Source organism: Antennarius striatus, chromosome 4 (assembly GCF_040054535.1).
Source record: "Antennarius striatus isolate MH-2024 chromosome 4, ASM4005453v1, whole genome shotgun sequence".
Lineage (NCBI taxonomy): Eukaryota > Metazoa > Chordata > Actinopteri > Lophiiformes > Antennariidae > Antennarius > Antennarius striatus.
Window position 1 is genome coordinate 2,633,163 of NC_090779.1, and position 27,723 is coordinate 2,660,885.

The window sequence follows — 27,723 nt, forward strand, 5'->3', positions numbered from 1 at the left end:
GGCGGGATTTAAATGAGCCGGGGGGTGGGGGGATGTGGCGACATGACGAGCGTTGTTTTAAACATTCACTGATCACACATGTGGCAGAAGGAGAGAAATCCTGACTTTTTGGTCCCTCGGGTCAAGATTTTTTTTTTAAATCACTCTATGCTATGCTTGTCTGAATGTCGCGGGACAGCAGCTGTGTCACCTGGGCCTGCACAGTGGGATTCTGGGTAGGATCTGAAGATAAGATAGTCAAAACCAAGTTATGTCGACCTTGTGTGGTGGACGTGTTTTTGTTACTCGCCAATGTTTAACGGTGTGTGTGTGTGTGTCTGTGTGTGTGTGTGTGTGTGTGTGTGTGTGTGTGTGTGTGTGTGTGTGTGTGTGTGTGTGTGTGTGTGTGTGTGTGTGTGTGTGTGTGTGTGTGTGTGTGTTTGGGCGGCCCCTGAGAGCAGTTAGAGCTCAGACTTTGAGGAAACAACATGAACCATTTATTGGAACCCTGATACCTGAAATGAGCTCACAGGAATAAAGACACAAAGAGAGTGAGTTAAAGAAAAAAACTTGACACACGTCCACATTACAGTAATCCCCCGTGCATCCGCGCGTCAACAAACGCGAATTGACCTCATCGTGGATTTTTAGTAGGTAGTCACATGATACTGTACGCGCATTCTATTGGCTGACGGCATCCGGAAGTGCGCTGCGTTCCGTGAGACACAAAAGTGCTTTAAACAGTCTATCAGAGTGTTTTAAAGGTAATACTGATAGAAGGTGGTTTAATATCAGTATGGGGGGGTTCATAAATGTTTAAATTAACCTAGTTTGTCACTACATCTCGGAGTTTCCTATTTGCGGGTGGTTCCTGGAACACCGCAAGTAACAAGGGATTACTGTATCTTCATTACAGCTAAACTAGATGTTTTCCGCTAGATGTCACGACCCTTGGCCCGGGATGGGAAAGGCAACCCAACATAAAACCAGATTGAAGATGTTTTAAAGTAGTTATTTATTAATACAATGTACAATGGACCAAACTAAGAGACGGTGGAGCTAATACACTCTTAAGACTAATTAGAAACAAATAAAGTGGACAAATCCAAACTCCTAACAGTTACTCGGTCGATTTACTAAAAACAAAACAAGAATAAATACAAGGGGGAGTCAGCACCCCTAAGCCTAGTGTTCTCTAACATAAAATCACCGACTTGTGGTAGTGGCGTTGTCTGTTTTTAAAACTTATCTCTGGCCCATCTCGTCACACAAATCCTAATCATCGAAGTGCCTCAGCTAACACAAAATCAAATAAGAGTAGCACAAAATGGGGGGGGCTCGTGGCAAGCTGTGTCTCTGGAGTGGTAGCTGCCCCGACTGTCACGCTCGTGGGGCTTTTAAAGCTGAGACTCCGGCTGCATTCCAACCAATGGTGGACGGATGCTAGACGAGACCAATCAGAAGGCCGGAACTCTGCAGGAGCGAGAAGCCGAGACACACAGCACTTTACATGCGTCAAACATGTACAGAGAGTTAAACAATGAGTGCACGGCGGGGGCCGTAACACTAGATCAAATTTAGAAGTAAAAGTGAATTTTGCGATTATTGGGACGTGTGAAGAAACTATGTTAATTACTAACCCAACTAACTCGACCTCCCTGGAGTCTCTATGCTCTATACCCTCACAGGTTTTCTCAGGTTCACCCCTCATCCATCCATCGGCTGGGGTCTTGCTGCTTTTCTTCCTCCGTGACACCATACAGTCATCCCAACCAGTCAAGGCGGATGACCACCGACGAAAGTCTGGGTCCTGTCCAGGGTTTCTTCCTCAATGAGGGAGTTTTTCCTCGCCACTGTCACCTATGCTTATACTGGAGGGTTCTGTTGGGTTTTTCTGTCTGTTAAAGCGCTTTGAAATGTCTCTTGATTAAGCGCTTTATAAATAAAGTTGACTGAATATTTTGACTTTATCTTGAAGAAACATAAATAAAGCATGGCTTTCATCACTATTGATGTTTACTTCTTTGAAATCAACCAATTATTAATAGTTTTAACATATTAATTTGCTTTTCCTTCCTGTCGGCGCTCAAGTCATGGCTGTTGGTCTTTATCCGCACTTTCCCACAATTTAATTACCCGTTAGCATCACATGTAGCATAAATGTGTTCTTCTACATCTTCTTCACGGAAAATATTCCACATGCTTTGAATTCCATTTCAGAATTATGGTTCATCTCAAGCAGAGGTAACAGTAAATACAGTTTAGCAAGAAAATAAATGTTAAACCAATATGTTATACTCACATTCTAATAATAACATATTGACAGTACATAGCAGTTCAGTTTTCTCTGAAAGTGTAACACACAATCTTTCCTAAGCCTTTAACAGTGTTTGTTGTCAGTTCTCAACAATAAAGTAGAAGTACGTGTCTGCTGTGGGAGTTGTGGTATTTTTACGCAATTTTAAAATATAACATCTCATAAAATGATAATGAATTTATGATAAAAGGTCATAATCAAGCATTTTTTAAAATCATGTTAAGTCAAAATTGATAAATTATTGTTCAGTACAACAGATGGATCCATTAAGTGAAGTGTGTATTGTTCATATTGTACTTGTCAGAAAACATTAAATAAATAAACCCCCATGCAGAAGTTGGATGAAGGTGGGAGATCCTGGTTAGAAATGTAGATAAAAAAACAAAACAAATGTAAACATGAGATAAAATTGCTTTACAGCTAGAACACATAATGTTTGTCTCCAGGAACACATTGAATTTTCTTTGACCTTGCCTTGCAGCCATGTACACGTGCATTTATGCTCCATTCTCTGAGCGCAAATCTCTTCAGTTCCGGGGCAGCAGTAAAGATTCCCTCCTACAAACGGGGTATATTACAGCTTTTCAAATAGATTTATTATCTCTCTTCTGGTCTCTGGAAAGAAAGTTTTACAAAGTTACAGAAATGTTCGCATTTTACTCAAAATTACACTCGCATTTAAATGCATTGAGATATAATTTTAAACACAGTGTTTGTGTATTCTTATCAGTGTAACAGTATTTTCCGCACCTAAAAGCCGTTAATTTTCTCAAAAACCGACAGTGCGCCTTATAATCCAATGGGCCTTATATGTACATAAAAAAAGGTTTTAAAATGTTCCACTCATTGAAGGTGTGCCTTATAGTCCAGTGCATCTAATAGTGCAAATACTGTATTCAATTTGGATATATTAGGATTAAAAAAAAATACAGCAATGAATGCTTTATTATATAATAACATCTGATGTAAGTTTTATTTATTAGTAAAGTACTGAAGGTCAACATTTATTTATTTTTTGTTAACTATGCAACACAATATGTATGTATTAAATTTGATGAAGTAAACATGCATTAACTCCTGGTAGGACTGGCCTGGACATGCAGTCCTTCCTTCCTTTCCAGTCCTCTCCTCAACATTGTCCAGTTCTTGTCTGGTTTTATTTTCACCTGCCTTTATTATTCTGGTCAGCATCGTTTTTTTCTTTGCTGCGCCTTCATTTGTGGATCCTACATCTCTCTTCTTCGCTCCTTCGTCCCTCCTCTCCATTTCTCAATCATTCTGTGTCCTGCTTTTTCCTTAACATCGCCTTCCTCTTGTGGATTATTCCCTCCCCGCTCTTGTCTTCCTCCGCTTACCCCCACCTCCCCCCGTCGTTCCTGTGGTTTACCTCCCTGTCTCCATGTTGCTGCTTCTCTCCCCCCTGTGGGTTTCCCTCTGCATCCAATACACACTGACGATGAATGACAGGCCGGAAGGACTTCTCTCAGATGCAGATCTCACTCTGTCACACACTATCACACAAGAACACACACACTATCACACAAGAACACACACACTATCACACAAGAACACACACACTATCACACAAGAACACACACACTATCACACAAGAACACACACACTATCACACAAGAACACACACACTATCACACAAGAACACACACACTATCACACAAGAACGCACACTATCACACAAGAACACACACACTATCACACAAGAACACACAGTCTCTCGCACTCACAGCCACTCAGATCTTAATTTTACTCCTTTTCTATTACGTATTGGTCTTGTCTTCGTGTGTGTGTGTGTGTGTGTGTGTGTGTGTGTGTGTGTGTGTGTGTGTGTGTGTGTGTGTGTGTGTGTGTGTGTGTGTGTGTGTGTGTGTGATGCTGTTAGCTGTCTCAGACTGTCACTGGCTCACAGGACTACCAGAGCTCATTGTTTCCCAGGATGCCGCTGGCCTGACTGCAGTTAAACTGGACTGAGTGACGGGGACAAGCTGCCACCACACACACACACACACACACACACACACACACACACACACACACACACACACACACACACACACACACACACACACACACACACACACACACACACACACACACACACACACACACACACACACACACACACACACTTTGATATGTTTCTGTGTGTGTTTGGTGGCACTACACACACATCCATCCTTCATTGTGTTGTTTCCATTCAGTGGAGATTAAAGAGTAATGCTGGAGATCATATTAATTGCCTCTGGACCACAAGTCTTGTCCGCTTTCCACACTAATTACCCGTCGGTCTCTCGTGTCCGGCTGTCTGTCCGTCCGTCCGTCTGTCTGTCTGTCTGTCTGTCTGTCTGCCTGCTGGTGGATGATACTCTCTGCAGCGCTGCAGTGACATTTAGGAGGTGAGATCACCAAAGTTCATCTTTTTGGAGGGGGGAGAAGGGCATAAGGAAAAGAATCAAATCAATCCTAATGTGAGGTAAACACACATTCATCCAATCATTATTACAAAGATAGCATTAGGTAATATGGATTCATCAATACTCAGGGTAATACGAGGAATAAATGACTAGTTGAAATCTTATCTGGGCAGTCTTCCAAACCCTACAGTTTGGAAGACAATCAGGTGTAATTATTGAAGGCACCAAGTTTCACCTTCTCTATTTGATACGACGTGATGTCAGAATCAGTTCAGGTTTGTAAAACCCTGAACCCGGCTTTAAGGAAACGTTATTTTACAGAGCGAGCTGTCTCGTTTTAACACGAGCAGTGTAAAGCTTCTCTGCTCCCTTTAGTCTTAAGAAAAGAGGATTTGAGATGATGCAACTTTAAGAGGCAGTCTGTTGCAAGTCAAACAATTTATGTTCATATATTTACTCAATTTAACAACAATAATAATTAATAATAATTAGATTTTTGCAAAATTCTCACCAAGTTCTAACTATAAAAGACAATTGGGGCACACAATATCTAAGAAAATGAAAATGTTTTGCTGATGCCAGACAAAAAAGGACAGATTTCACCTTTAACAGTATATTTGGACAACTAAACAACCCTACAAATACATTAAATGTAAGGAAAATATTTATTCCATTGAGCCTGTAATCGTTAAACTGAAACAATCGGTTTTAGTTTGCATCATTATCATCTTCACTTCTTTGTTAAGTTTTTTTTTTTTTTTTTGTAATCTATCACTTTTATTTCCGAAGTGCGACATAGTCTGTCTAACTCAGCTGGAAATATTTAGTGTGTTCACACTGAAATGGACCAACATTTGCTGCTTGAAGGTATGCGGTTAATTATAGACAAGGTGTGGAGAGAATGTGTGAATAAAACTTCATGAAACACACACACAATTAAACAGTGACACTCAAAGACAGACACACACACACACACACACACACACACACACACACACACACACACACACACACACACACACTCCAACATCACAAAGAGACAGGGGGTCCAGTAAATGGTATTCATGTACAGTACGCCCTCGTGCATTCGTGCATCAACGCTTGCGACTTCACCTCATTGCGTATTTTTGGTCGACAGTCACGTGATACTGTACGCGCAATTCTATTGGCTGACAGCATCAGGAAGAGCGCTGTGTGAGTCTCGGACCCATCTCGGACAATCAGGAGCACACTTTCCTGTTTGCATGAACAGACCTATTAATGTCACCATCAAAGAGATGACTGACACGGGGTTGTAACATACCAAGGGCAGAATTATGGTATTATGGTATTATGTCTGAAAAAAATGGTTTGTGGCAACTATTCATGTTTAACTTCACAACAAGCCATATAGAAGCAGCAGCATATCCAGTAAGTTTATGGGATTGTCAGCAAGATCATGCAAAAAAGACTGGAATGGAATGGCTTTCCATGAAATATTATCTTAGTATTAGTGTTAGGGTAAAATAGGTCAAATAGGCCATGTTAAGTTCTGTGTGGATCTTGATAAGGGGTACGATCTAAGATCAGGCAGGATGTTCTTTCTGTTTATGCAAAATAGCTAAATCGGCTAACTTTAGACACAGCTCTTATCTTTTTTTGGAAATAAGGCATGGTCAATGCAGTGAAGTGCACTGTAGGGTTGTCATGTGTTATATAAAACATGCTTATACATTTTCTCAAGAGTTAGCTCAAAGGCCAAACATTTAATAGCTGTCATAAGGATATTTTTCATATACATTGCGCCCTCATTCCTCACAGTTAATGGGTTCCAGGAGCCACACACGATTAACAAATTCCACAATAGAGGGACAAACTATTTATCCTATTAATTACGATAATTTAAACATTTATGAACCCTCCCCATACTGATATTGAACCACCTTCTATCTGTATTACCTTTTCCCACACTCTGATAGACTATTTAAAACAATTTTTTGTCTCACAGAAGTCCGAAACTGATGGAACGGAGCACACTTCCGAATACCATCAGCCAAAAGAATGCGCGTACGGTATCATGTGACTGCCTACCAAAACTCTGCGATGAGGTGAAGTCGAGAGCTTTGATGGGCAAATGCGCGAGGGCGTACTGTATTCCCTAATTTTACAAAAAAATACAAACCCTTGTGAATTAGTGAGACATGGTCTGGCAGCATAAACATAATTATATATGTATATAAATTAGGGCTGTCCTTTTAACGTTTTAATTAGATTAATTAATTATGCTGCAAGTTAACGCGCTATAAAAATTAACGCAATTAATCGTGAGAGGCAAGTCAATGCGCAAGCACTTTAAATTTGTCCCGTTGAGGGACCCGTAGGCTGCAGTGACGTCACTTCCTACCTGCACCAATAGTCAAAAGCAGACTGACTGACTGACAACAGAGATGGACGCAACACAGGAGAGCGAGGCAAGACCACTGGGACCTTTGGGAGGAACATTTATATATGAAAAGAACAAAGACGGGACTATCAACAAAAACGCAGTGATTTGTACCTTTTGTAAAAGAGAATTTTCATATCACTGAAGCAGCTCCAGCCTAACGTATCATTTAAATGTAAAACATGTCAAGGACACAGAGTTGAACGTTATCTTACCCTTTTAAAGGAAAAGCCTTTTGGCATCTTGCTATTTAATTGCCTTTTTAGAGACATGTTATACTATTCATTTTGAATTGCTGTATTGAGTCAGCTCATTTTGATTGAGAATCTGCTATTTGAGACTCAGGCTTATTTTATTTCTGAATTTTATTTATTTTATTTAACTGTATTCGTATTACATTTTTGAGAAATGCACCTGGCCTAATTGGTTTGCTGATGTTTGGCCTTTTTTCTTTTGAATTTCAGTTATAAAGCAAACTTAGCCAATAAAAATGCAGATTTCAAGTCTTCTCTTCTTGGTGTATTCTCCTGATTAGTCATGTACTACAATTATGTAATGTCCTAGAATTCAAATTCTTTATTTGGGGGCCTTTAGCAGGTAGCTCATAGACCCCCTAATGATGAACAAAAACAATGGACCACGTTTTCCCTTGCCTGGATGCGGGTCACCGGGGCCCCCCTCTGGAGCCAGGCTTGGCTCGCTCGAAGGCGAGCGCCTGGTGGCCGGGCCTGCACCCATGGGGCCCGGTCGGGCACGGCCCGAAAAGACAGCGTGGGTCCCCTTTCCCATGGGCTCACCACCTGTGGGAGAGGCCATAGGGGTCGGGTGCATTGTGGCCGAAGGCGTGGACCTTGGCGATCCGATCCCCGGCTACAGAAGCTGGCTCTTGCGACGTGAAATGTCACCTCTCTGGCAGGGAAGGAGCCTGAGCTGGTGTGTGAGGTTGAGAAGTTCCGACCAAATATAGTTGGGCTCATCTCCACACACAGCTTGGGCTCTGGTACCAGTCCTTTCCAGAGGGGTTGGACTCTCTTCCACTCTGGAGTTGCCCATGGTGAGAGACGCCGAGCAGGTGTGGGTATACTTATGGCCCCCCGGCTTGGCGCCTGTATATTGGGGTTCACCCCAGTGGACGAGAGGGTAGCTTCCCTCCGCTACCCTCGGACCGGCATTTTCCCTCTGGGGGAAGATGCCGGTCCGACCTGGCAGACCCAAAGTTATTGTGAGGGTCTGCTGGGAACGCCTGGCGGAATCCCCTGTCAGCAGGAGTTTCAACTCCAACCTCCGGCAGAGCTTCACCCACGTCCTGGGGGAGGCGGGGGACATTGAATCTGAGTGGACCATGTTCCGCGCCTCCATTGTCGAGGCAGCTGACCGTATCTGTGGCCATAAGGTGGTCGGTGCCTGTCGTGGCGGCAACCCCAGAACCCGTTGGTGGACATCGGCGGTAAGGGATGCCGTCAAGCTGAAGAAGGAGTCCTATCGGGCCTTTTTGGCCTGTGGGACTCCTGAGGCAGCTGATAGGTACCGGCTGGCCAGCTTTTGTGGTTGCTGAGGCAAAAACTCGAGCGTGGGAGGAGTTCGGTGAGGCCTTGGAGGACGACTTCCAGACGGCTTCGAAGAAATTCTGGTCCACCATCAGGCGTCTCATGAGGGGGAAGCAGTGCAGCATCAACACTGTGTATAGTGGGGATGGGGCGCTGCAGACCTAAACTCGGGACGTTGTGACTCGGTGGGGAGAATACTTCGAATACCTCCTAAATTCCACCGACACGCCTTCCCATGAGGAAGCAGAGTCTGGGTTCTATGAGATGAGCTCTCCTATCTCTGGGGTTGAGGTCACCGAGGTAGTTAAAAAGCTCCTCGGTGGCAGGGCTCCTCAGCCTATCTGGCAAGGTCTATTCAGGGGTTCTGGAGAGGAGGGTCCGTCGGGAAGTCAAATCTCAGATTCAGGAGGAGCAGTGTGGTTTTTGTCCTAGCCGTGGAACAGTGGACCAGCTCTACACCCTCCGCAGAGTTTGGTCCGCCTTGCCGGCAGTAAGTCGGATTCGTTTCCAGTGAGGGTTGGACTCCGCCAAGGCTGCCCTTTGTCACCAATTCTGTTCATAACTTTTATGGACAGAATTTCTAGGCGCAGTCAAGGCGTTAAGGGTGTGCCCTCTCCAGGTTGGAGATGAGATCCTGCCCCAAGTGGAGGAGTTCAAGTATCTCTGGGTCTCATTCACGAGTGAGGATACGATGAAGCAGGAGATCGACAGGCGGATCGGTGCAGCGTCTGCAGTGATGCGGACTCTGTATCGGTCCGTCGTGGTGAAGAAGGAGCTGAGCCGAAAGGCAAAGCTCTCGATTTACCCGTCGATCTACGTTCCTACTTTCACCTATGGTCACGAGCTGTGGGTCGTGACTAAAAAAATGAGATCCCGGATACAAGCGACTGAAATGGTTTTCCCCCGCAGGGTGTTCGGGCTCTCCCTTAGAGATAGGGTAAGTTCGGTCATCCGGGAGGGACTCAGAGTCGAGCCGCTGCTCCCCCGCATTGAGAGGAGCCAGATGAGGTGGCTCGGCATCTGGTTAGGATGCCTCCTTGACGCCTCCCTGGTGAGGTGTTCCGGGCACGTCCTACCAGGAGGAGGCCCCGGGGACGACCCAGGACACGCTGGAGAGACTATGTCTCCCATCTGGCCTGGGAACGCCTTGGGATTCTCCCGGAGGAGCTGGACGAAGTGCTAGGGAGAGGGAAGTCTGAGCTTCCCTGCTTAAGCTGCTGCCCCAACGACCCGACCCCAGATAAGCGGAAGGAAAATGGATGGATGGATAGCAGGTATGAGATTAAAATGCGATTAATTAGATTAATTTTATTACAAATCCTGTAATTAATTATATTAATTTTTTTAATCGCTTGATAGCACTAATATTTATTTATTTATTTATTCATTCATTCATTCACATTCTTTGCCAAAGACGTCGACGCCGGTATGTGCTGCTCCTGGTGGAGAACTCTGTGATGGGTGCACTTGGCTTATAATACTAATAGATGTATTTTCATATGTTTGGTATGACGTCTAATAATTATTGTTTTATCGTGGAATTCCCATGGGTTCCTGCTAGTATAAATGTATATAACAGAATAAGTGTCACTACTCTTGTATGATTGCTACATCATCTAGAACTAGTTCACACCACGTGAGGATGTGAAGGTAAAAATGTATGTTTTTCTCTCTTTTTCAGTCCAGCGGTGAATTTGTAACCTATCCAGGGTGTAACAGACCTCTCACCCAATGTTGAATAGGGGTTGGAGTAGGATTTCAGAGTAAGCACAGCTTGTTTGGCTGTTGATGTGAGTATTGTAGGCTATATAAACCAGAGGAATGAAAAGTTCTTCAGCGCATCAACATGGCTAAATGTCAACGACAATAAAAAAAAAATTCTCCAGTAAAATCCTTCTGCTAAGAAATTATTCATCATCTAAACTCAATGTTTTCGCTGTGTCCAACACCTGACCGTATTGTAAATCACTGGTGAAGCCTTGTTGTCCTCTTTTTATTGATGCATCAATGTTCTGATGCAGCAGGATGCCACACACCTAATCTAATATCTATTTATTTTATAGTGAGTTGTCCTGGCATAAGAATAATTAACATAAACTCCAGCTATTTATAGACATATTTTTAAAGGAGGGATGCCATTAAATGAATTATATTCTGTCAGTACATCTAGCACCTCTGTTTAAATAATCAAATCAGATATGTAGAGTGCAGCCTATAATTGAATTTAACAAAATTGATTACATTTTCTTGACAGGACATTGGTGGTTCTGATGGTTGCTGAATGTGACAGTCAAGTACGCTGCAAGGTTGTCATGTCCTATATAAAATGTGCTTGATAATGTTCACAACCATTAGGTCAATGGAAAAACATTTACCAGCTGATGCGGGATATTTTCTAAATAAAATATTTCAAATAAGTATTTAATGGTGACCTAAATTATAAAATAATTCTGAGAGCTGACAGAGCAGTCAGGTTTTTTTAAAACCTGTATTTAAAAAAAAAAAATTGTGTCATTGTGATTATCTTGTCATTTGACTTTTATGAATAAACCTGTTTTTAAAATTCAAAATCTCTCTCTTTTTCTCTTCTCTCTCATGTACAGGTTGTATAAATAGCTGATTGCAAAAGCAGCATGGCCATCACCTGTAATGTTATATCATTCCTACCTCCAAAGAACAGAAGGCTGTGGTACAAAGGGTGATAAATGAATAAAAGATGTATGTTACATTTTCATTGTCATCTAGGTGTCTCTTTTATCCACATTAGTTCACCAGTGTAACTACCGCTGCACACTAAACCCTGTCCAGGAAGGGTTAGGTTTGAGTTCAAGATTAAATTGTAAACAAAAAGTGCTGTTCTTTCACTATTCTATCGCTGATATTTTTTATGCATTTGTAACGTCAAAACCTACATTCCTCTATGCCTCATGAAATATATAGCATGCACTTTTATAGAGCATATCATTCATTAAATAGAAAAAATGGATTATATATTAATTTTTGGCCCTATTTTGTTGCCAATGTCCAGTTAATACGAATAGATTTCAGATGAAAGATCAATTTTGAAAACTGGCATATTCATGTATTTGAATTTAATATAATACCTTTGTCTTTGTTTTACCCAAAACTAAAAGGATTTACACATCTTCTTTTGAAAAAATAGTACAAGACCTAAATGTAATTAGCATGAACATATTTAAATCTGCTATTTCGAGTAGAGGGTTGTACAGCTGTTGTCATAAATAAACAGGAGGCAATGAAAGTGTATACAATGCGATAATGAACAATGTGTCTGTAGCATCAATCTTGATTTTAATATTTTCCATATTATAGGGTATAAGTGTGAGTTAACTAAAACGTTAAAATTTTCCCTGGGATTATCTTTGACTGACAGGTTTTGTCGAACCAAAATTGAGAAAGTTCGACTATGTTGAACAGCCTTGATATTCTGCCTCTTTGTTTGATGCAATATGTGTATTAAATAAGGCTGAAGGAAGTGTAAATTTTCACATTTTTGTATACTTCCTAGTCTGTAGCCTTTAAATGCCTTTTTAGTCTCCCACAACATTGTGCATTTACTGGAATATCTATAGTGTTATATCTATTTCATATTTAATGTGATAATCAGTCTTTCCAATCACTCATTGTTATATAAATTACAGCATTCTTAATTACAGAGAAATAGTTGAGGACAAAAAAGGTATTTGTGTCAGGTTGCTCTGCTTTGCTTGAGAGTGCCAGGAGGCGGGGCTAAACTTGTGGGCGGAGTCTCATCTCCATACTTGTACCTCGTCTACATGTTTATTGTTTGAAATCAAAAGTTTGTAGAGGTGTTGAGGGTAGAAATTACTCTTCAACAGCAAATTTGATCTATGGTTTATTGCTGTTTTGTGTTTTTGGAAGGGATGCAGTTAATGCATGATGTTAGATTTTTGGGAAATGCCTTTGTCATCTCTGCTCTGTTCTCCTTTTTGTCATGGAGCAAGCACTCAGCAGACACAAGGAACAAACTCTCTGGGAAGTCTGTCATCAATATTACATGACATCCATTTACTATCAACGACAAAGTGAAACCACTCAGAGTAGACATGCGTAATATCAGAAACTGTACTTTGAGTGGGTATATTTTTCTGAAAGGTCTAGCTTGACTCATAAATCTGATTGGACCCGGGAAAGAAGAACAAGGCAAGACAAGTATAGTTATATAACACATTTCAACAACAAGGCAATTCAAATCTTTTGTATGAGAAAAATGAGAAAAAACAAAATGCCATGAAAGGGATAAATATATAGAAATAAAAGATACTGAAATAATAAAAAGAAATATGAAATATTACTTTAAATGTTAGTGATGTGAAAGAACTAAGAATATGACATAAAAGTAATTGTGTAATTCAAAAGAACTCCAAGTAGCAGCTGAACTGATGTTCTCTGACACTAGATATGCTGAGCATAAACACCTAACTTGGCTTCTTCTTGGTCAATTTTCAGTTAAAGGAATGAAAGCAGTTTTGTCTCAGATGTCCAGGGCAGGTTTGGTATCCAGGAGAGGAATGCAGAATAGATGGTGGTTGACTTTGAAACTCTTCCAGAAGAAGCAGGAACATCGGGTGACCTATAAGAGTAGAGGTAGGAGCACACAGGTAGACTACATCTTGTGTAGATGGTGTAATCTAAAGGAGATCAGTGACTGCAAAGTAGTGGTAGGTGAGAGTGTAGCCAAACAGCATAGGATGGTGGTGTGTAGGATGACTCTGGTGGTGAGGAAGATGAAGAGGGCAAAGGCAGAACAGAGGACGAAATGGTGAAAGCTGAGAAAGGAAGTGTTGCGCGACTTTTAGGAAGGAGTTAAGACAGGCTCTGGGTGGTCTGGAGGTGCTTTCAGATGACTGTACAACTACAGCTAATGTCAGGGAGACAGGTTCATGCCAAAAAAGAGGACTGCAGATGCAGTATCCGCTTTGAGGATGTTGATTGAGAAGTACAGAGAAGGCCAGAGGGAGCTGCATTGTGTTTTTGTAGATCTGGAGAAAGCTGATGACAGGGTGCCCAGAGAGGAACTGTGGTATTGTATGAGGAAGTCTGGAGTGGCAGAGAAGTATGTTAGAGCGGTGCAGGACATGTATGAAGACTGTAAGACAGTGGTGAGGTGTGTGTAGGTGCGACAGAGGAGTTCAAGGTGGAGGTGGGACTGCATCAGGGATCAGCTCTAAGCCCCTTCTTGTTGCTATGGTGATGGACAGGCTGACAGATTAGGCCAGACAGGAATCTCCATGGACTATGATGTTTGCAGATGACATTGTGATCTGCAGTGAGAGCAGGGAACAGGTGGAGGAGAAGCTAGAGAGGTGGAGGTTTGTCCTGGAAAGGAGAGGAATGAAGGTTAGCCGCAGTAAGACAGAGTACATGTGTGTGAATGAGAGGGACCCAAGTGGAAGAGTGAGGTTAGAGGGAGAATAGATCAAGAAGGTGGAGGATTTGAAGTACTTAGGCTCAACAGTCCAGAGCAATGGAGAGTGTGGAAAAGAGGTGAAGAAGCGTGTCCGGGCAGGATGGAACGGGTGGAGGAAAGTGTCAGGTGTGATGTGTGATAGAAGAGTTTCAGCTAAAATGAAAGGAAAGGTGTACAAAACTGTGGTGAGACCAGCGATGTTGTTTGGTCTAGAGACAGTGTCCCTGAGGAAAAGACAGGAGACAGAGCTGGAGGTAGCAGAGATGAAGATGCTGAGGTTCTCTCTGGGAGTGACCAGGAAGGATAGGATGAGGAATGAGTACATCAGAGGGACAGCACATGTTAGAGGTTCTGGAGATAAAGTCAGAGAGGCCAGACTGAGATGGTTTGGACATGTCCAGAGGAGAGATAGTGAATATATTGGTAGAAGGATGCTGAGTTTTGAACTGCCAGGCAGGAGGCCTAGAGGAAGACCAAAGAGGAGGTTTGTGGATGTAGTGAAAGAGGACATGAAGGTAGTTGGTGTGAGAGGAGAGGATGCAGAAGACAGGGTTAGATGGAGGCAACTGATTCGCTGTGGCGACCCCTGAAGGGAAAAGCCGAAAGGAGAAAATTATATCCTTATGGGTCTTGATGGTTCATAATGGAACAACAGGGCAGAAATTAATTTTGGCCCAAATTGCCACAGGTAGTTGTGGGTGGAGCAATGCAGTGGTCTTCATGATGACAGCTCACTTCTGGCAGAGGCTGAGATGGCTCGCCCTTTCATTGCTTCCATATTGTTGTCTGCTCCTCCTGTTCTGATTGGTCTTGTCTCTTGTCCTTGGCCAAGGCAACAGATAGTTAATACAAGAACTAAAATAGTCTAGAGGGGCACAATGTAACCTTTGAAATATTAATGCAAAGTCCTGTTTTTTAAAAAGATTAAATTAAAGATTAAACATCATTTTATTGTCTTTTCATTCAGGTTATACCACTATACACACTGTACATATACTGTATGTGTGTTAGACATAAATACATACATGCTTTGCCGTGCACATGCCCCTGAAACAAACACACATTGTCAGAATAGGCTGAAATTAGTATCCTTGACAGAATGGACGGAACATGTATAATTGAATAGTCATATACTTACATCCTAATGAATCCCTTAATTCCTCTTCTGACCACATATAAAGAACCATTGATAAACACCACAGCATTCAGAGGGCTAATTATGTTCAACATCTTAATAAAGTCATGGTTCAGGATTGCAGATTGATGTTGCACTTGTATTTTACAGTATGATATTTTTCATAGGTCGATATCCAGTAATTATTTCACAAAATATTTGCTTCTAACTTTTTTTTTTTTACATACAAGTCACTCACAATCGAAGTTTATGGCCAGTAATTAGTTATCACAGCAGATTTTCTCTTTTTGATCACATCTGTCCTTTTCTGTGGGCAATCATCCGCATCATCAGACAAAGATCCAGCTTCCCAAAGAGGTGGAGCCTGTCAGTTCTTTAGTTTAACTAAACAAGTTAAGTTTTAGTGGAACCGGTCATTTTGCAAGATGCTTGTGGCCATGTCCTCCATATTGGAGTTGAAGAGGATGGGATGGAGGCAGCAAGCCACATCAAAATCTCATGTTACTTGGATTCTCCATTTTACAAATCTTCCCATTTCCCAGAGAAATTATTTAGTTTTAGGCTGTGCTCTAAAAGAACTCCAGGGAGGACTGCCGTTTGTAGATTTATTATCCAGCATAAAGCTGTCCTGTATCTTGGCAGTCTTGTTGGTGCTAATTAGTTGTACAATACATTGGCATGCTCCTGTCCACTGTTGTGAGTTAAAAGTAAAGTACTTTAATTTATACGCAGTCCATTTACCTCAATTTTCACTTCTAACAGGTGCATTTGGGTTTTCAATATAAAATGAATTGTAGAAATAACATAATAATGTTATTAGCTGTCGAGAGGGGAAGCCTCTTACTACTAATTAACTTTGGCTATATTCTATGGTCATAGCAATACAGGTGTGGAAGACCATAGTCACACAGTACTGGGTTAAACAAAATGCTGAAAAAGGGTAATGGAATGCTAAATCTGCAAAAAACAGAGCCAGCAATTTATCAGTACTAAGAAGCCGTTTCCTTTTCCTCACAGTACAAACAAAAGAATATCAGCAGATATATGAAAGCATACATGACAGTCACCAGGAAAAAAATTAATGCATGCATAAATACATAAATAAAGAACTGAAAATCTGGACAAAGAAATTGATTTTTGTGGATAAATGTGCACTTCCTCAAACCAGTCTCCTTAACAGTTTTTGAAGAGGAAGCTCTTATCATCCAAAACCAAAATCCAGTTTATTTTATGGAACAAATGTTTGATGTACCGCAATGAAGAAAAGATGCAGTAATGTGTGGAATGAGCCACAAGACTCATGTACAGAGGTTGTACACCTCCTCCACCTCCACCTCCTATTGAGACACCAGGATTCAATTTGCAGCCCCTAAACGTTGAAGTGTCCTAAAGTGAGTGAATGAGATAGTGTGTGTGTGTGTGTGTGTGTGTGTGTGTGTGTGTGTGTGTGTGTGTGTGTGTGTGTGTGTGTGTGTGTGTGTGTGTGTGTGTGTGTGTGTGTGTGTGTGTGTGTGTGTAGCTGGCCACCCCTTCTGTCAGTAGAATGAATGATTGTGTGAAAGGCTGAATGCTGTCTTGTGTTGCAACATACCTTTAACAGTCCATCAATCAATCAATCCAGTTTTATTAATAAAGCGCTTCATCAATCAGACCACAAAACTGCTATATGCAGTAAGGCTGCGTTCAGACTACAGGAATATCAGATTTCCTTCCAAATCCGATTTTTAGGGCTGACTGTTCACACTGTTTTTAGCAAGTGTCCAAATGCGATCTGGCTCTGTTCAGACTGGGCCACATTATCAGCCAATCTGACAGGTTGCTGTAACAATAACATTGGGGCAGAGGCATCGCTCAGTGTGTGTAATGTGTGAGGTCAAATAATTGGCAACAACAACAGCAACGACGAAAATAAGTTTTATTACCTTAGCGTATTTGCGTTTTTGCATAAAATGTATGACACACCAGACATTGTCAATTCCTTCTTCCACAACGCTCTTCCTTCTGGCGCCTTCTCTCGCGTCGCAGATATGACATCACGGTCCGCTATATCTGATCAGAGTGTTTGGAGCTGTTCACACTGCAGACGCATCTGTCCATACCCGACACGAAACTACCTCCCAAATGTGGTTTCAATCCTTCCCACATAAATCGGATATCATGTGATATGGGACTGTTCAGACTAAAAACGAGACATCCGATGGATGAGCTATAAATCGGATATAGGCGGCCAGTCTGGACAAGGCGTAAGTGCAGTGCAGTGTTTCAGTGTACTTGTTCACAGGAGAACACATTTTCATATTTTGGGGTAAGAACATGACTCAAGCTGAAGTGTTTGTCTATGTACCATAAGACATGCCAACATTGTTCAAACTTTCTATCAAATTATTATCATGGCAAAAAAAAGTATAAGCCATTTCAAGCAGTGAGTGAGTGAGTGACTTGGGTTGTCTGAGGAATAGGGACAATTTTTAAAAAAAGAAAAAGGCCCAGCTGTGTAAGACAGGGCAAGAGCGATTAGATAATAGTCATTGCTATTTTTGCTTGTGTAACTTCTCAGTCATCCAGATCGAGGTAAACCAAGAAGAGCAAAAAGAATCCACTGGACTTGCTTAATGTTCAATGAAGACATTTCACTTCTCATCCAACAGGCTTCTTCAGTTCTGACTGGCTGGTAGAGTCCAGTTACTTATATTCCTGTTGGAGCAGAAAACAAAGGACAAAACCCACCAAGACACTCAGAGTCATTAAGAGTTGACACTATTCATAATGGGGTTGTTATCCTGCCAACCCTCACTTGAGGTGTTATGGTGACCTTCAGCCAGGTTTGAACGGTTATCATGGTTTCCTGGGAATGGTGGTCAATAGAGTACTTTAGGTTGTTGATAGATGATGCCTTAATCCTCCTTCTATGTTCTGAGATAGTTGCTCCACGGTGGAGTTTTACTCTGAGCAAAAATCCTCTTCAGTTCTTTTATCAAAGTTGAGTGATTTATCTTCAATGTTGAGGAAATTTAAGGTACGAACAAAGTTTACTTAAGAAGTTCAACAGTTTATAAAGTTTAACAGACACAGCAACAAACCTCTGATGAAGAGTCCAAAATATTCATTGGCCATGATCTTTAGTGTTAGGGTTAGACCCTCCTTAAAGAATGAGCTAAACATGAGCCTGACTGTGTCCTTTTGTGTTTAGAATATTATGTGGTAGACAAGGAAGAAAGTTACGTGCTATCTACAGTGCCTTGCGAAAGTATTAGCCCCCCAAAAACTTGTTGATATTGTGCCACATTTCAGGCTTCAAACTTGAGTCAACATCATGTGAGACACAATCGTGAAGTGGAACCAAATGTATTCAACATTTTATATTGTGTTTACAAATAAAAAACTGAAAAGTAGGATGTGCAAATGTGAGACCAAATGACACACAGGTGCACTTACGTCATTGTTAGTCATTTAGGTCAACATTGGATCATTCAGAAGTCATCAGGGAACTTCTGGAGTCGTTTGGCTGAGATGAGAGAACAGGGGGCCAGTATTTTTGCACAACCTACTTTTCAGTTTTTTATTTGTAAACACAATATAAAATGTTGAATACATTTGGTTCCACTTCACGATTGTCTCACATGTTGATTCATGAAAGATATTTTCAGTCTGTTATCTTAAGTTTGAAGCCTGAAATGTGGCAAAATGTCTCTGCTCTAATGGAAAGCATAAAAAGTGGTATTGAGTCTGCCTACAGTGATTGGGAGTAACTACATATGACCTTCAGTTTGGCAAAGGACCATCTTGCTATTCACTAGGAGAAAGAGGGTCAGGAAAGAGAGGGTCATGCAGACACCGACACCAGTCTATCCAGTGCCAGTGCCAAACACAAAAACCCTCTTAGCATCCTCAGATCAAGCTATTTTCCCCAACACTTCCCTGCACCAATCTCCAATCGCTTTTTTCTTCATAGGATCCCAAGGGTGGAGGCTCTATTCCCAAACTACATGAGGATCACACGAGGCCAGGAGAGTTGGGTGTGCATAAATTAAAAATGGTGGCGCAGATGGTTCCTTTATGACGATCACTATATGCTTTACTACAAAATATTGGTGAGATGAACTATCCACAGATTGATGGCATATCATCTTCTGATATCTGCATCTGTTCGGGTTTGTGGCGTCCCAATCAATTTTTTTGTTTGTTTCCTATGTTGCATTTACAAGCTGCATATGCCACCACAGCTGAGGTCATTGGGACAAGCTGGGATCATTTTCAACATGGGGAAGACTGTTGCTGGGCCATCGAGATCCCAATGTCACAGACCTGGTCTACCTTTATTATGCTTAATTATTAATTATGCTTAATTTTGCATTTTTTTTACTATGTTTCTGTGTGTAGTAATATAGTAATATGCTAGTGTTGATGTCCATAAGGAGTGCAATTTCCTCCGGGATTATTAAAGTATCTATCTATCTATCTACAGTATCTATCTATCTATCTATCTATCTATCTATCTATCTATCTATCTATCTATCTATCTATCTATCTATCTATCTATCTAACCTCCTGTCCAGCATGATCTGAAAGGGCGTGTCCAATCCAGTCAAATGGATGAGGTGGTATTAGTTGTGATGTCTTGCTTTACTGTTCTATTCACAGTGATCAATGGGTCAGGTAGAGGGGTAGGCTATGTCTTCTTATTTGTGTAGTGGGGTTATGTGGTATTGTGGATTTGAACTTGAGACTGGAGAAAAGGACAAAAGGCAAAAGTGTAAGAGAGAGCTGGGGTGTCAAGAGTCCAGTCAGTCAAGAGGTAGGAGAGAGAGAAAATTATTTCAAATGTCTTCACGTTTTCAACCAAAACAGTTCTGACCCATCAAAACACCTACTGCAAAAGACCTTTCAAGATATGATATGAAATCTGTCACCAAGATACTAACAGAAGATCCCTGATTTCCTGTCCAATGCAGTGCAGGCCTGTACAATGGGGAGACCAAACACCTGCTCAACAGAGGACAAACAACTCCTTTGTTGGGTAGTAACATCCAGGGTTTAGCCAGGGAAGACAGATGATTTGAGAAAGGAGTTGAAGATGCCTTTTTTTTTTTTTCAAACTTGATGGTGGGAATTTCCATTCCAACAATGGAAATGACCACAAACTGCATCTGCTTGTACAAACATGAATAGCACAATGCTTAGTTCCTTGCCTACTACATAATGTTCTAAACACAAAGGGACACAGCACAAAGATCAGACTGATGGTCAGCTCATCCCTTAAGAAGAGTCTGAACAATGCGATGACATCCATCAGTTTTACCTGATCAGAAATCATTGGTGTTGGTGCTATCTAACACATTACAATCCCTACTACTACTTCTTCTCTGACACCAATGGTGAAAACATGTCTACCAGTTTCCTACTGTGATCACAGTTCATCAGTGAGGCCATGAAGTAAAAAGAGGCCGCAAATACCTTGGTCCTCAGGAGTTTTCAGTTCACTCTTCAAAATTAATAACCAAGTCAAGGAGTTCCACTGCAGAAAGTTTTCACCTGGCAAATCTTTATCTGCCTCATCTTGGAATTATACTACAGTCTTTTAAAGCAGACCTCTGTCCTTCGCTGGTTTTCCTCTGGATACCTGAAGTCTATTGCTTGGGTAATCGGGTCAGAAAAACAGGAAATGAGCTGCATCCAGGTGTGAATTGTTGTGGTTTCTGGGGATAGAGGTCAATACTGTGCATTCTGGTACCATCTCTATTCCAGTGAAGCAACACTAGGATGTGCAAATGAGACATATAAAAACATGATTCATCAAAATGGCTCACACTCTTCCACTGCGTCATGATCTAGTTCTGCTGATCGTGGGCCCAAGGTAGATGTTTTCAGCACTTAACTGGGTCAGTCTGACTGACCAGTTTGCAGCTGCACAATCCCATAGACTCCAAGACTCCCAAGATTTCTTCCAACACCGAAAACATGTAACAAAGGAGAATTGGTCACTTCAGATTGTTTGTAGGTAGGAGTTTGAGAGTGAGTGGGCATCTGTCTTTTATATGGCCCTGTGATGTACTGACGACTTGTCCAAGGTGTCCCCGATCTTTCACTCATAGTCATTTGGGTTAGGCTGTGGCCTAACCCATGACCTGGATAATCGGCTGAAGATAAAATTGTCTCAGTTTCAAGAAGATGAATGAATATTCTTAAACATGTATGAATTATGTGGAGAATGACAGTGTGCAAATAGCACTGCAAAACAGCGCCATTGGATCTAATTTGCAGCAATGTCTCATTTTGACCTTTCCCTTTTACTCACATTCACACCTCTGCCCCTAGTGCATACAAAAACTCAATTTCACACTATTCCCTGGGTGTGACCCCTCTCTCTGTCACGATAATAGACTGAAGTAACTTGATAGTAGTGAAGGTGTAATAAGAGAAACATTGACCTTGACTCTCCACTCTCGCACCTATTTGATTAGTTGTCATCACTTCTGCCTGTCCATCTCTTTCTCAGTGTCTATCTCTTTCAGTTTTGCTGAGTTTTTCCATTTCTCTCATCATGGCCTCTCAATGAAGAGGTGGCCTCTACTCTTAATGTGTGAACTCGTAATTTAACGCTCACAGATTATTAGGATTTTGGTCCTACCTGTCAGGGCCAGACTTTCGAGACTTTTGTAGCACATTCATTTGCTCTGGTGAATGTGCTACAAAGAAGGAACAAGGAGGAGCTTCATAAGCAGTAGGTGCAGTTAGAGATGGTGCAGTTCAGCCTGAAGACTTAAAAAGTACTGGGGCTTTCACAGGGGGCATTTCTGCAGAAATTATTATGGGTTCAACTACCGGTGAAATAGTGGAAGTAGCAGTAAGCTAGTTAGTCCCAGTGAATAATCATGGATGTATTGTAGGTGCTCCTTTGAAAGTAATTTGGCTTCACCAAAAATTGTTCCTGTCAATATAACCTCTCTCTATTTCCAAACTGTGACCTCATACACATTGGCTTCCTCCAATATGATCCAGATACCAATTGACATTGATATTGAGAAAAAAAACCCTACCTTGCAATGTTGCTGAAAGTGAAAAAGTGAACCAGAATCTATAACCGGAGCAAAATCCACCTCAAAAATCATTTTACTGCTTCTTGGCCAAAGACTTATTCTTACTGAACACTCCAAATTATGCTCCAAAAAGACAGTCAGTTAGACAAATATTGGTTACACCTACTTGTGGAGGTAAGGGGTAATGGACTTACTACAAACCCACTGTATCTTACTTTGTGCCCAGATTATGAATTATTGATCAAGCAAAATAGAGTTAAGTCTACATAATTCTCTAAATGAACTTGCACCATGAATTTAAGACCTTGCACTTTGCATTATATAAATAGAGCTCTTAATCTCCCAATCTCTTTGGAAGCCTCCTCCTGTGTGTGAAACTCCAAAGATATGTGGGAGGTTATGGAGCGAAGAAGGAAGAAGTAAACGGACACAACCTAGGTGGAGAGGGAGGTAGGAAGAGGTAGACTAATAAATTACCAGTACTCACAGAAGAGATCTTCTGTGGTTTTTATTTTTATGACCTGACACACACATGGCCAGTGTTGTGCGTGTCTGTTTGTGTGGATCTACTGTATGTGTCTCCTGTGTACCCACTCAGCATTGTGAACAATAATAAACCTCTTTATACTAACACTCAAAGAATTAAACCTTCATCTCATGACCTTCACTATTAACAAAAGCACACTAAATTTAAATGCTGATTCAGGAAGGAACGGGTACATAGAAAATAGAAAGATGTAGCTGAGAACAACGAACATGAATACATTTGCGTGGGTGGCTGTTTGGGTTCTGTCAGATTTATATATTGCATATTAAATATACAGATGTGTGTGTGTTTGTGTGTGTGTGTGTGTGTGTGTGTGTGAGAGAGAGAGAAAGAATCCATGTGTGAATGTTTGCATGTGTGTCTGTGTAAAGGACATACCCGATACACCCAACGTTGGCTTGTGGGTACATGTAACAATGTCTCCTTTTGAATGTAGATATGAAGATATGTATGGTACATTTTGTGTAGTTTTATGAGTGTGTGTGTGTGTGTGTGTGTGTGTGTGTGTGTGTGTGTGTGTGTGTGTGTGTGTGTGTGTGCGTGCATGCGTGTGTGTGTGTGTCTGTGTGTGCGTCGTGTTCTGTGTAAGGTGTATGTAATAAAGGTTTTCATTTGGTTACGAGGCTTCAGAAGGGCCGTCCAGAGAAGCCTTAGATTGGATCTGCTGTGTGTCCGAGGAGAATGGAAAATAACATCAGCAGTCAGGAGAGGAAAGGTGAAAAATAACCTGTCATCACTTCTCCCTCTTTCTCTCTCTCTCATTCTCTTCTTCATGACTGTCCTCTTGCTCACCTTTGGAACATTTCCTCTCTTGCTTTTACTCGCACATGGAAAAAAAAAGGGCTTTGGAAATTTTCCAGGTAATATATAAATTTTCTTTCCCTATTTGTAACATACCAATTTATCTTTAAATTATTTCCTTAAAGAAGGAAATGTACCTTATACTAGCATGGCTCTTACATGGGCTTGACCTTCGGACAGTAGTTTGCCAACTCAGCAAAATCAATTCCAAGAAACCAGGAGGACACTCAGAGATCACATGCTTTCACTAACTGCTGAAAATTTCCCATTCCACCGCATTACAATTTAATATTGGAATCTATTAACCTCTTGAAATGAATTAATGAAATTCATTGGTTTTCTCACCTTTGTTCACCACCAAAATCCATTTTGTTTCCCTTAATTTTTATTTTTTTTTTATAATTTCATATTTTGTTTGTTTGGTTTTTTTACGTGTATGAAAAGTCTGTCCATAGATGCATTTGTTTGGCCAAGCTACCAGAAAAGAAAACATTCTCACACGGGATGAATGATAATAATTTTATGTGAAGGGGTCAAAGCAATGCCAGTCATGTGACTGTCAAAACAGTGGGAAGACAGAGGAAAAGTGGGACTTCCTAGATGAGTGTGAGAGCAGGAATGAAGGTGGTAAATTATAGGAAAAAAAATGTAGGAGAGGTGAGAACAGATATTTATAGCTGTAAGGCAGGTAGAGCTTTGATAATCATGGTACAGGAATTACATTCTAATAACTAAATGGCAATTCCAGTTGGATCTGTGAAGGCTATGAAGCTACATATAAAATATAAAATAAACGATGTCCAGTGATGTGTTAATTTTCAGTAGTTAATGGATGGCATTGTAATGTGAACCATCCAGATGGACACCTCAAACCCCCTCACGTTGTTGATATTATAGTCATTTGCTCGAGAAAATCAATTATGCCATAACTTTACCTGATACCTCCAATCTAGTGGATACCACTATTCACAGACACAAACATAAAAAAATTAAATAATCTAACTCTTAATATACCTTGGACGATAATAGACATTTCATCCCATTCATAGGTTAGCTTTGAGCCACAATAATTTCACGCTAAGATTCTCACTATCGAGCCGTGTCATGTCATCCTCACCAAAATTATCAGGATGTTCTCCAAGAAAAAAATTGCCAAACACCCTGTCAGGCACAGCCTGAAGTAGTGAATTGAAAAGTCAATTAGATAATGACATGCCATTACACATATAATAAAAGCTTCAGAAGGCCATCTATTTGACAGAAAACATTACGCAATTGCGCATCACCACTCGCAAATTCACCTCATCGCAGATTTTTTGGTAGATAGTCACATGATACTGTACGCGCATTCTATTGGCTGACAGCATCCGGAAGTGTTTTCTGTGAGTCTCGAAACACAACGCACTTCTATGAGACACAAAAGGGCTTTAAACAGTCTATCAGAGTGTAGGAAAAGGTGATACAGATAGAAGGTGGTTTAATATCTGTGTGGGGAGGGTTCATAAACGTTTAAATTATCGTAAAAAATAAGATAAATAGTTCATCGCTATATCGCGGAATCAGTTATTTGCATATGGACCCTGGAACACATTAACCTCGAGTAACGAGGGATCACTGTATCTGAAAAGAGCAAATTTTAAAAGGTAATACCTTAGTGGGTACATTTTGGGAAACACGTTATAGCAATTTTTAGTGGTTTCTAGATTAACATACAGATACGAGATTCTTTTTGAGGTTTGGCTAAGATATTTGTGAATGCTGAGGAGGTCATGAATGGTGCAGTAGTTAACAAAGACATTACTCAGGTTGATATGGAGAGCACAAAACTTCGCCTTAACATGCATCTTTCATCACCCATTAAAGACTCGTTTGGTGTTTCAGACAGGTTTGTTCTAGGACAGTTTTATTTGTCTTAGGAGACATGTGAAGGGGGCCGGGACTGAGAAAATGGCTAGAACAAAAGTTCTTCATCACAAATTGCTGAAAAGAGTGATTTAAATAGTTTTGAAAGGGAGGTGAAAAGTGGGCAGTCAGTGAAATCACTGTTGTATTCACCAGAGGAAGCCACGCATGCTGTAGAACATTTGGTATGCAACACAACAAGAAGAAAAACATGCCGCTTTGCCCAACAGCAGGTAGCGATGCTCAGTTCTTCAGATGGTGTAAATATGTACCATAGATGTTTACAGTGTCTACAAAGTGAGGAGGAGACAAGGCTAGTTTGCATCTTGGATTATCTAAATGAAGGACCTGTCATAATATCATTTGTACATTTCTCAATGTCTGCATGTGGAAAGGATATTGGTAGTGTTTCGAAAATTCCTTTTTTTTTATTATTAGTGTGCCCGTCTTATATTTGTGGCACCTGTGTGTGAATATCAGAGGAGCGTGAGGTCTTCTGTTGACTCTGAAGATCGATGGTTGATCTCTGTGGAAGAAGAAAAGGCCAATCTTCTCCCGCAATAACACTGCTACACTTCAACTTCATTTGTGTGCGTGTGTGTGTGTGTGTGTGTGTGTGTGTGTGTGTGTGTGTGTGTGTGTGCGTGCGTGCGTGCGTGCGTGCATGCGTGCGTGCGTCTGTGTGTGTTAAAGAAAAAAAAAAGCAATATAAAGCATTGTCTACACCTACAAAGGCATGGAATCAAGGCTTTCATCTCTGAAGGACAACATACATGACAACCAGTCGTGGTTTCTTGCTGCATATTTTTTTGTATTTTATTTCCTTGTATTTTCACCTGTGTGTCCTCACTGCATTATGCAAGTTTCAAGGACAATTTATTTTAATTATTCACAACTGTTTAGCAGATGTCATGGACACAGGGGTGACAAATATCCCTGAGATTATTGAAGAGATGCTATTCAGTTAAAGTCATACAAGTAACGACAGTATCTTCATGCACTATTAGTTGCATTACAAGAGTAGTGGTTTTCAGGAACCTTGTATTCAGAATATAGCATATATATATATATTTATCTGTCTGTCCGTCTGTCTGTCTACTATCATCTATAAGTTGCTCATTACTGTACACAGGAAGTAGTTTCCAGCAGCTCTTCTTTTCCTTTCAGCTTTTCCCTTCAAGGGTCGCCACAGCGAATCAATTGCCTCCATCTAGCCCTGTTCTTTGCATCATCTTCTCTCACACCAACTACCTTCATGTCCTCTTTCACTACATCCATAAACCTCCTCTTTGGTCTTCCTCTAGGCCTCCTGCCTGGCAGGTCAAAACTCAGCATCCTTCTACCAATATATTCACTATCTCTCCTCTGGACATGTCCAAACCATCTCAGTCTGGCCTCTCTGACTTTATCTCCAAAACCTCTAACACATGCTGTCCCTCTGATGTACTCATTCCTGATTCTATCCTTCCTGGTCACTCCCAGAGAGAACCTCAGCATCTTCATCTCTGCTACCTCCAGCTCTGTCTCCTGTCTTTTCCTCAGTGACACTGTCTCTAGACCAAACAACATCGCTGGTCTCACCACAGTTTTGTACACCTTTCCTTTCATTTTGGCTGAAACTCTTCCGTCACACATCACACCTGAAACTTTTCTCCACCCGTTCCATCCTGCCTGGACACTCTTCTTCACCTCTTCTCCACACTCTCCATTGCTCTGGACTGTTGACACTAAGTACTTAAAATCCTCCACCTTCTTGATCTATTCTCCCTGTAACCTCACTCTTCCACTTGGGTCCCTCTCATTCACACACATGTACTCTGTCTTACTGCGGCTAACCTTCATTCCTCTCCTTTCCAGGACAAACCTCCACCTCTCTAGCTTCTCCTCCACCTGTTCCCTGCTCTCACTACAGATCACAATGTCATCTGTAAACATCATAGTCCATGGAGATTCCTGTCTAACCTCGTCTGTCAGCCTGTCCATCACCATAGCAACAAGAAGGGGCTCAGAGCTGATCCCTGATGCCGTCCCACCTCGACCTTGAACTCCTCTGTCGCACCTACAGCACACCTCACCACTGTCTTACAGTCTTCATGCATGTCCTGCACCGCTCTAACATACTTCTCTGCCACTCCAGCCTTCCTCATACAATACC